Raw genomic sequence first — 11,897 nt, forward strand, 5'->3', positions numbered from 1 at the left:
CACCAAGTTAACTAAAGGTAAATATCAAGTTAAAAATAGTGATTACTTGAGTAATTAAAGAACATGACCTTAGCGAAAACTCTTTAAAAAGGGACTTGTAGTTCCCTCTCTTCTGAAAATATATTAACACTTGTGCTCTAGAGGGTAAATCACTTCTTTCAAAAAGAAATACAACTCATCTATTCTCATTAGTGCTAGATTAAACTATTCCATCCCAAGTAAATGACTGTTCATTTTTATTCAACTTAAATTTTGTCTTCTTTGGTTATTTTTATATGCTTATTTAACCAAAAAATATTTTATTTGCTTGAAACCACTACCTTACTTCATGTTTTAATCAAGTTAGTGGTTTTTAGGAAATTTTTATTGATATTTGAGTGAGTCTTATCCCTTCAACACTCACCCTCTAGTGGATGAGTATACACCTATACAACATTATATAACTCATTGAAAAAAATTAAAGCCTCCAACTCAACCCAATAGTAGTTTAAGAGTGAAATAAAGGCCATTTGATCGATATTTTTCTTTCTCCTCGAATTTTATTAGCCCAACCTAACCTCAAAGGTGCACCTAAGATAGAAAATACATTTTTTAAACTTTTGTAGCATTTTTCCATGGTAGAAAATCCTAGAAAATTTTCTTCCTTAACTCAATAACCCTGAAATTTTATTCTTTTTAGCTTTCTAAGGATTTTCTTGCCAGAGCACCTAGGTTTTCATGCCAAAGTCCATCCCAATTGATCCAAATTATACCGTTATATATTTTTCATCCATATTGATTGGGAACAAAGGAGTCAACTCACAACACAATTTTTACAAGTGTGACCCAATTTGACAAAGTGGGGTCTAAAACCTTCCAAAAGCATTTTGAGGCATCAAATGGACTTTTCTAGGGGTAAAAATTTACGACTTTAGAGTCACACATTTTCTTCATATTCTACACACAAATACCTTTCCAATGGCACAAGAATAACATCAATTAGAGTTTGTATGCAAATCTTATGCCACTTAGAAGTTGACCTTCCTATTTTCACCACCATAATTCAAGAGGATGTGTCGTAAGCCCCCATTATTCATGGAAAATTGGATAGCCACATGATTATGATGAATAATTCTTTAGAAGACTTCATACTGTAATTATGGTTAAGAGTTGAGGTAATCAAACCTAACCACCAGTAGGCTATCAGGTTGTGTGATAATCGAGCAACTAGGAGGAAAAGGGGTTCCATTCTTTCAAGTGAATTTGTTGCAACGATGAGAAAAAATAGCCAAGAGGGATAGGAGATGGAGTAGACAAAAATATTTGTGCATTGCAATAGCTCACAGGCCACAAACTATCACGAGTAGACAATGGTTAATTAGTTGCTAAACAAATGACCAAATTTTGCATAAAATGATCATTTTTCAGTCGGTGACCAGTAGTAGTGAATTTAAAGTATCTTATAACGCGGCCAAATTTTAATTATTTTTAGCTTAGTCATTAATTGATTGTCTCAATTTTATTGTCTAGTAGTATATTTAGTCATAAATTTGGTCATTAATTTAGTCATTAATTGCCACAATTAATGACCAAATATACAACAAAATATGTTACTATATGATCACATGAGAAAACCAATTAATGACCAAAAAAATATTACCAAAATGTTGGTCGTGTTATAAGATACTATAAATTAGCTACTAATAGTCATACATATGCAAATTTTAGCCATCATTTGAAACCAACTATTGGCCAAAGAAATATAATTAAATTTCAGTCATGTTATAACATACTGTAAATTGGCTACTAATAGTCGTATATATGAAAAATTTAGCTGTCATTTGTAATCACATATTTATCATTTGCAATAATCATTTATCATTTTTTGGTAGTTTAAAATTTCATTATATAAATGATTGATTTAATAGTTTATATTCATTTCATTTACTTTCATTAATGATCATTATAAAAAACTAATTTAGTTGTATATTCATTTTATTTGTGTTCATCATTAATCAATATAAAGTACTAATTTAGTAGATTTAGATTGATTTTATGTGTTCATTATTAATCAACATAAGTTAATTAATATGATTTTGTGACTAAATTTTAAAAAAATGTCATACAATGTGCATGTTTATCTAATATAAAAATGCAAAGTTACATATGTTAATTATAATACTAAATAATATCAAGTGCAACTATAAATAATTTCAACCACATAAATTATATTATATAAAATGTCAAGTATTACAATATGATTTTCCAACTTCACATTGGTTTGACTACAATTTACACATGAAATATTGTTTCATCACTTCAAAACATTATCATTGTGTTGCCAAGGCAATGTAGGTGAACCCACCAATTCTAAAGACTTGACCATCAATCTATATATGTGTGTCTTATGCGCGATATTAGTTCTAAGGGCTAGATCGGTTCTCTTCTTTCTCTCTTTCTACATTTGTGACTCCAGTGTTATTGTTCTCCTCTTTCTTCAATTCCTTCTTCTTACCATCAACACTGAGTTCATCTTCTGAAAATGAAAAAATATATAATGAAAAGTATAAGACATGAAAGGAAATGAAAACTGAAATATAAAATAAAGTAGAGTATAAAGAATTTTTATGACATATACCTCAACATTAGCAATGGTAATGTCATTTTTCCCCAGAAAAGCAAGAAACTCGAACAAATTTTCTTTAGTTAGGTGATAGCGGCCACTATGTGGTGCGACGACATGTATAAAAAAAGAAAATAAAATGTCACCATAGAAAAGAATACCTTAGGACATAACATTCAACCTCCAGGAAACGCTTAGGCATAATCATGATAACTAAGTTACATGCCAAAAAGCTCAAGTCATACATAACTTGTGAAAATAAAAGGAGAGAAAAAGACAACATCTAATAAATAATATATGATAGTTGGCTAGTAAATTGCATCATAGAAGAAAAAATTCTCCTATGTTTACCCATACATGTGGGTAGGTAACCTACCCTAATATGCCATGATGCTTAGGGTCCAGAGGAAGTAAACCTCCTACTAACATAATGATTGATTGGTTGCATCTTGGCCTCCAAGCAACTACCATGATTTCCCTTGCATGTCATAATATTCAAATATTTAGAAAACAACACAAGAACCAAGGATATAAAATTGTGTTTGATAATGATGATACATTCAAATCATTGTGAGGTTAATAAATTAGTTTTATGTAAATCTAATAAATATGGTAATCTGAAAAGTTTCACTATAACTTTTTTTATCACAAATCTAAAAATGTGAAACAAAGATCTCTGTAATTATTAGATGAAGATCTATGTAACCCTTTATGTTTCTATTTTAGCCATTATTAAAAATATTAGAGGCAACATAAAGGGTTCTATTTCATATCACAACATACAGAACAGACCTATGACCAACAATTCAAAGTCCTCCAAATAAATATTATGCAAAAGAGTTGTCCACTAAGAGGATTCACTCATATTATCACCAGTAACTACTGTAAACAACCAATAAGGGCACCCAGAGTAAATGAATTACTATCCTTCAATTTCTTAAAATGGGATAAAATCTAGAAGGGCTCTGCTCATACTCTGACCTCACTAGGATTCTAGAAAGCACCTTTAATTACAATGGAACATTACCAAATTAGTGCAAGTACATATAGATTAATGAACTTGTAAATTTTAGAGTTAACGTATTCTAATTGTTGGTCATGTTACTGAATTAAGTTATGGATGGTTGAGCTAGTCATAGGCTTATCATATTTAAAAATTTATGTCATATGAAGTGCTTACTTCACCAAACATCATCCCTCATAGTTATACTCCTCACTGCCAAGTCTAATATAGGGTGAAGGTATAAATTGAGTGCCACTACTTATGTATAATTTATCTAATATGAACACAATTGATATAGTGCCCTCTCACTCCTTCTCAAGTCCACAAGGCACTCTACTATGGGGAATAGATAAGATAAGATAATGTCGTTTGTTGGACATTATTCAACTTATCTTATCATCACCCTCTAGGGAGACAAGATAGTGGGCTTGATAAATAGGACGTCTCGAAATAAATTTGTGTAGGTAAATACTCACTATAGATAGTTTTGTAGTAGTTGCATGAATCCTTACAATTTGATTTATCCTCCCTCTAGGAAATAATTATTCTCTCATTTGAGTAGCCTTAGCAACATTTTTATTAACAACATAGGTTTTGAAGACTACATAGTTATCAGTTAAACCAAGTTACAAAAAAATAAATATGAATGATAAAGGTTTTCCTATAAGAAAATGAATGGCAACATCATGACTCTTTATGAAAAATTACAAGAAGAGCACATCCCAATTTCATAAACAAAATTACAATTTTCATTATGAGATAGTTCAACTAGAGATGGGAAAAATAAATTGGATAATGAATCTAACTAGTAATCACAACATCTTGAAGATGCTACCCATGAATAATACTTCGATAACATGGCTTGGGACACTCACTTCCATAGCCATATGATGGTAATGGGGGCATCAATGGCCAATACTTTTCATCCTACAAAAAGAGAATCAACATTGGAATTTAGTAACATTTCATCAAGATACCAAAGTACATGGAAGAGACACATCAAGAGGAAGTAGCAATATCATATAGACAACTTCAACACAAATGAAAAAATCAGGGCCCAAGACTACCTGAAACATAGTATCCCTGCATGAAAAAGACAAATCATAGCTCATTGTTCAACTAAGAACCATTTCTCATAGATTCAGATCAGAAACAAGAAGTTGTGAATAACCCAAAGAAGAATGGGATGAAAAGGTATGCATGATGTGGAAGAAAGGAGAGGTAGATACAAAATTGAATTTCTTATTTTATTGGAAGGTGTATGCTCAGACCCAAATAGGATATCAATGAATTGATAGTTGGCAGACTGTTTTAGGAGAATCATGTGGAAGACACAACCAAGCAGGTACTTTTTTTTTCCAATGGGTTCCTAATTGCAGAGTTAAGCACGTAACATGGTTACAGTAAGTTTTCTTAACATGTAATGATCTCAACACTCTCAAGTCTATGAATAACTACATACCTATACTTTTGGTAATCCTCTTGCCTACTAGTATGGCAACTTTTCTTTCTTTTCGTAGCTTCGATGGAAAAAGAAAATAATTGAATTTCAACATAATATAAACAAGTCTTTTGGAAAAATTGGGTTTTTTTATTTGGAAAATGTATTGATAATTGGGTTCAATAGAAGTCTTTTGGAAAAATGTTTTGTGTGAATATGTGACTCTATTGATTTCCTATGGGATAATGTTTGAATCCCATATAGAGATGCAAGCATCTATTCACAGTGGTAAATGAAGGTGAAACGTCTCAAACTTATGTGATTTAGACGAGCATTTTGTAAATGAACTTTCTCAATCACATTTGGAGGTGCATGACCTTGCTCGATCACAATTGTGATTTTGGCTCTAAAATTAGTGACCCAAAAGACTGATAAGAATTGTGTTGCAATTCTATTATCTAAGAAAAAAACCAAAATTCAAACACTACATTAGAAGTGGGAGGTTGCAGATGTGTCGATAAAACAACTCAATGCAGTACACAAGTTCATGAAAAACAAATCCAGATGGTGCAGTTGTGGCCCATCAAATGGTTCTTGATGATATATTTTATTTTCTTGGCTGATACAATTGTCATTAATACTCATTTCAAAGTTTATTCTTATACTATTCACTGCCAATGTATTCTTTTGTGGCATTATATATTGGATCAGATAAGATTTCAACTCCTTGGTTAGAAACGAGAGTCTGGCCATATTTATTCTCTACATATTATGGGTTGTTCAACCAGTTTGTGCTCCTACCATCTCCCAGGAATTTAATTCTATTGTAATAATGACCTCTCTCACTCCCCAAATCATTGTCATCAAACATGCCCCATTCATGATCTGGAGTAATTCTTGCACCATATTGAGAACTGTCGTTGCTACTAATTGAAATTGGAGAGTCATTTATACTAGATTGCTTGATTTTGGTGGCTCTTGCTTGGACAGTATCCTGAGATGAGTTCGACATGATGGTTATATGAGGTTGGAAGCTACTTGGTGTAATTTTCCTTACATCCTAAAAAAAATAGAGGAGAATGCCATTTTTTATCAATTCTTATTGAAGCTTCTGCATACAATAGACGTTCTCACAATTGCAACACAAGCATGTTCCATTAGTATGAATTATCAAATGTTGTAGGCCAAATTGCAAGGAAAATTTCATTCATTTTAGGCAAAAGAAGAATATGACATTAAGGTCCATGCCAGGACAAATTATGTAGACAGGGTTGTTGAGTCAAAATTTACCATGTGTTTCAGAGCCATAGAGACGGTTGGTTTTGAGAGTGTCCTGCCAAAGCCAATGCTCTCTTGAGATGACATTCAATTCACTATCTCTTAGGGTTGCAAGGTGATCCGGATTTAAACAGGAACGCAATAAAATATAGAGATAACCATAAACACAAAGATGCAGCAGAAATAATACTTCATTTCATTACTGTAAAATACTGAAATATGCTTACAACCAGAAATGGAAATCAACCAGCTAGGGCGATGGTAGATTATCTCTGAGAAGAGATGTGCGGCTACATGCCTCTGAACTGTTCTAAAACTGTGTTACAATGAGGCTCGAAGGCCTATGTATTGTTGAGAAACAATGGAAAACCCTTCACATCCCAAAACCTAACCCTAGAAGATGAAACGCCAAATTGTGGGCCACGTTTGGATAAATTAGTACATCAATTTCCCGGGGTCGTAACTTTGGCATACGATCTCTGTTTGACGCGTATGATAGCTCGTTAGAAAGATCTATCTGAGGCCCCAGGTTTCCCAAAAAACGTCGTTTAGGGCCTCAAAACGGCTCCGGAAGTTCAAGACCCAAAAGACTGCTAAAAATAGTAAACTGTGCTACAATTTAGGAAACTGAAAAAGCTGAAAGAGACAGTTGTGGGGGTCCAAATGGGATAGGTGGGTGGCCACCAACATCCACCTGGATCATTCCTCCCCCCTTAGGAAGCAATGGTCCCCATTGCGTTGAGTTCCTCCATCTGCTGAACTTGGTCCCTGGTGAGCTGTTCTGCAATCTCTGATGTGTTTAGAAATGGTGAGAAGCATGGTCGACGACGGTCCACATATATAGTGAGGGGTTGCCCTCTAGGGCAAAAAACCTTAAATTAAACATAACTTCTACCGTCAGATCATCCGCCTAATGAACGGCACAGATTGACTAGAAATTACTAGACTTTTACAAGGCAATTTTACATCTATTTTTAGCTTTGAGGGCGCTATCCCTGAACCCCCCAGTCGAGGGGGATCCTCCCCCCCCCAACCCCCCGCGGGGGGACAAGTCACCCCAGCACCCCCGCATGGAGGGGTGTACAGTCTTCCTGGGGTATACATCCGGCTGAGACCTTTGAATACAGAAGATAATTAGTCTCCACACCCAACATTCCTGAATGAAATTGAATGGCCCACCTAGTCAAATCAACTCAGAAGTCCTCTTATATAGCCTTGTAAATTTTTTCTAGCTATGATTAGATCCTTGATGAATTAAGAAACTAAAGGAATTCTTAGAAGCCTAACTAAGCACTATTGGCTTGTCCAATACTAAGTAGGAGAACTAAGCCTCACTATAGTCTCATAGAGGAACATTTAAACTCCTTAGCATACTAAGATGACACTTAGGGAAAGTTTTAAACATGAATTCTCTTATAAAATTATATTTTTCCAAGGTAGTGTGGCTCCCTCTTGATCCTTTTTCCAGTGCTATAGTGCCCCACTAAGCTTAAACCTAGTGCCACTGCCTCAGACTTGAACTTGTAACTTACTTTTTAGTCTTCTAGCCTCTATGTAGTGACCTCCTGAGCCTCTAGCCAACACTATAACACTCATCTAATCCTCAAGCCAACATTATAGCTCTAGGAAGTGGACTTCATTTGAATTTCTTCATTAAATATACTATTTTCAAGATTCATACTACCATCCTAACCATCAACCCAATGATATAACATCCTTGTGGGCCTCAAGATAATAACACAACTCCAAAAGTTATACCCCAATCTCATTTATTTCCCTCCCTAGACTGCCTTACCACCCAACTCATCCTCAACCCAACACTATAGCCTTAAAAAATTACTCTTGAGTAATTTTCAACCTTTCTTCCTTTGTGTGGCACTCTCGTAAGCCTTTACCCAATGCTATAACATCCCTTTGAGCCTCAAGCCAACATCATAAATTTGGAAGAGAATTTCCTTTGAATTGTTTCTTAAAATCTTGTGTTTACAAGCATCCATAGTGCCCTCCTAACCATTAGTTTAGAACTATAGGAACCTTGTGAGCATTAAGGCTACAACATGTTGGCATTATGATGTATGTGTTGTACTTGATGGCAAACCACTTGTAGCAGAACAACTCACTTGTAGATGGGAACTAGATGAATCTATAAAAGAGATATAAGATGTGATAGAATGCATGACAGTTGTGTTTACAGATGTGACAAAATGCAAGGTAGTTCAGAAATAATGTACAAATGGAAACTCACTCAGATGAAAGATCATAGTACAGCAGGTTAACAACAAAGAATTACAGATCAGACTACAAAGAATGAAGAAAAAGAGGCATATTCAAGTTCACCTTGACCAAGCTGTGTATACATGCAGGTTCAATGTATACAAATCACGTATACGTACACATGCACTTTCACATAAGGAGAAGCGCATATATGTTGGAAAACTAAGCTTTTGGTCCGTGGTATTTGGTCCAAGGTATTTTGATCCATGGTATTGGTCCAAGATATTTGGTCTGAGGTATTGACCCTAGGTATTTGGTCCAAGGTATTGATCCTAAGTGGTTTTGGTCCATGGTATTGAGAAAGGCCTAAAACCATATAAGGGGGAGAAGATCATTAGGCCAGGGTGTGCAAATACCGAATATCTGATGAAGTGTAGATCTAGTATGCAGGTTATTGGCTCATGGTGCATTGCTAGATCTGAACCAAGGATGAACCTTAGCGATTAATGAGGGATTAGATCTAATGATGGATCAAGATCTTAAGGCTTAAAATGAATTATGATTATGTGGTTTTTCTCATGTATATTCTAGATACTAAAGCATGAATTATTTTGTAAATGTTATGATCTGGGTATAACTGAAGTCTGGAATAGATGTAAAATTATGAATTAACATTTACAGATGTATACACTGGTTTGCTTTCATAAAAGCACGTACACACGCTGGTTCGAAACAAGTAAGTAGCGTATACCTTATGAAGAATGTTTTAGTTGTTTCTGTTTGCTATTACAGAATTCTGGGTTCTGTTTCAATGACTGTATTCTGGTGACAGTATTCTGAATGATCAGATTCAAGAGTTTCAGTGATTGGTTTATGTACTTGACGAATGTATTGCAGCTATGATTTTGTTGATGGGTCCAATATGAAAATTGGATGAAACGTCACCTTCAGATTATGGTGTTTTGTTCTAGGAATATCCAGTCTAAAAATTTATGAAGCATGGTCCTTGGTAGAAGAGTGGAGTTTTCTATAGGGTTGCACCTACGTACTGGTAAACATATTTGCTAGTACAAGAGCTAGGGGGTTGTAGCTCCCTTTCGGTAGAAGCTGGAAAAAGAGAGAAGGTTGCAACCTTCTGCAGGTAGAAGGTTGTAGCCTTTTGCAGGTAGAAGCCTGCGTACTGGTATAAGTTTGCACCAGTACAAGATTACAAACATTTTTTTCTTATTATTAAAAGAAGACAGAGATGACAGCAGCAAGTGGTTTTTACCCACATTGGGTTTCCACCTTATATCTTGGTGTTCATGTGTGATGCTTATGTGTAATGATTTATTCTGCCTTTACTGCACTATTTAATTAATCTCTGATATACTGGTTAAAGTTCAATGCATGATAAATTGGGTAAATCAAAAGTTCTTTACATATACGCTGGTTGCTTTAAGAATAGTTGTGTGTATACGCTAGGTCACTTAGCTGAAGTAGCGTATACAAATCTGTTTATGGAAATGAAATATTATTGATTTACACATACTGATTCACCCCCCCTGTCATTATTATTTCCAATAATTGGTATCAGAGTAGGTCCTTCAGAAGAAGCTTGTTCACTTGAAGGGAGATCCATCATCATGAGTAATCAAGAAAGCGTGGGATCCATCAGACCGCCAATCTTTGATGGGAGCAACTTTTTTTATTGGAAGATAAGAACCACAACCTATCTACAATCACTTGGAACAGATGTCTGGGAAATCGTGGAAGGAGGATATACATTTCCATTAGCAATTCCTACAGATACGACAGTAAAAAAGCAATATGAAACCAATGCTAGGGCTGTCAATACATTATTGGGAAGTCTGCCTCAATCAGAGTTTGTCAAAATTATGCAGCTCAAATCAACCAAAGAAATATGGGACAAAATCGTTCTAAGCTACGAAGGAGACTCTCAGGTAAAACATGCTAAACTGCAAACTCTCAGAATTCAATATGAAACTCTTAAGATGCACAATGATGAAAGTATAGCTAGTTACTTCTTACATATAGATGAGGTTGTTAATTGCATGAAGAATCTGGGTGAAGAGATAAAGGAAGTTACCTTAGTTGAGAAAGTTTTAAGATCTTTGTCTGCTAAATTTGAATCAAAAGTATCTGCCATAGAAGAAAAATAGGATCTACAGACTATCACTATGACACAACTTCACGGAATCTTAACTACCTTTGAGATGAGAAAAGGAGGCCCATCAGATATGAGAGAAGCCACATTTAAAGCTTCAGCAAAAGGAAAATAAGAACTCAATGAATCAAGACATATTTCAAAAGAAGAAGATGAAGTAAACTTTGTCAAGAAGCTTCAACGGGGTTTTGGAAGATTTAGAGGTAAACTACCTTTCAAATGTTTTGTTTGTGGTAGAGTCAGTCATTATGCTGCCAAATTTTCTCATAAAGATAAATATGATAAAGGGAAGGAATCTGCAAAATGGAATAGAAAAAAAAGTGTAAGTAAAAAGAGTTACTATACTCATGAAGATAGCGATGGTTTATCAAATAGTGATGAAGATGAAAATAGTAATGACTATAGACTTCTAATGGCTTATGAAGATGATAATTTTGGGATGCTTTAAAAGAAGATGACCTTCATGAAGAAATCTCTAAACTCAAAATATGTTTAGAAGAAAAGAATATGATTATAGATACCTTGACATATCAACTCGCTAAAAAGAGAAAAACACAATGAAAAACTAGAATGTGAAATTGTGGGTCTAAGAAAGGATCTTGACAAAACAAAATATCTTAATCTTAGATTTGCGAAAGGATCAGAAACCTTAAATGAAATTATCAAAGTATAGCATTCTCCTTTAATAAAGACAGATCTTAGATATATTGAAGAAGCATCTCAATCACAGAAGCCATCTACCTCCACTAAAAGCTATCTTGATGCAACAAAGAATAGTGAACATTATGACAATCATCAACAAAGTCATAAAGCAGATCACCAAGTAAATCAGGCTCAATTTGCTTCAAGGATGAACAGAAGTCACAAACAACCTCAGGTAAATCATACTCAATTTGCTTCAAAGATGAATAGAAACTATAATCATCAGGTCAATATATTCGATAATCGCATGAACTTCTTTAATGGTCAATGTTTCTCATGTCATAATTTTGGACACAAAGTTGCTCAATGTGCTGCTTACAAAACCATCATGACTAGAGAAGCACGAAATCAAAGGAATGTGATAGGGATCAAGAAAAGCTCCTATAATTTCTCTTCTTGAAAATGAAATAGAATGCTCAATCTATAACAACTTTGGCCATGAAAAATCTGAATGCAGGGGTAAATTTCGGCAAATATCTCAAAAGGAGAA

Source organism: Pinus tabuliformis, chromosome X, assembly GCF_031772625.1.
Source record: "Pinus tabuliformis cultivar Carrire ecotype Pingquan chromosome X, CPIR1, whole genome shotgun sequence".
NCBI classification, from domain to species: domain Eukaryota; kingdom Viridiplantae; phylum Streptophyta; class Pinopsida; order Pinales; family Pinaceae; genus Pinus; species Pinus tabuliformis.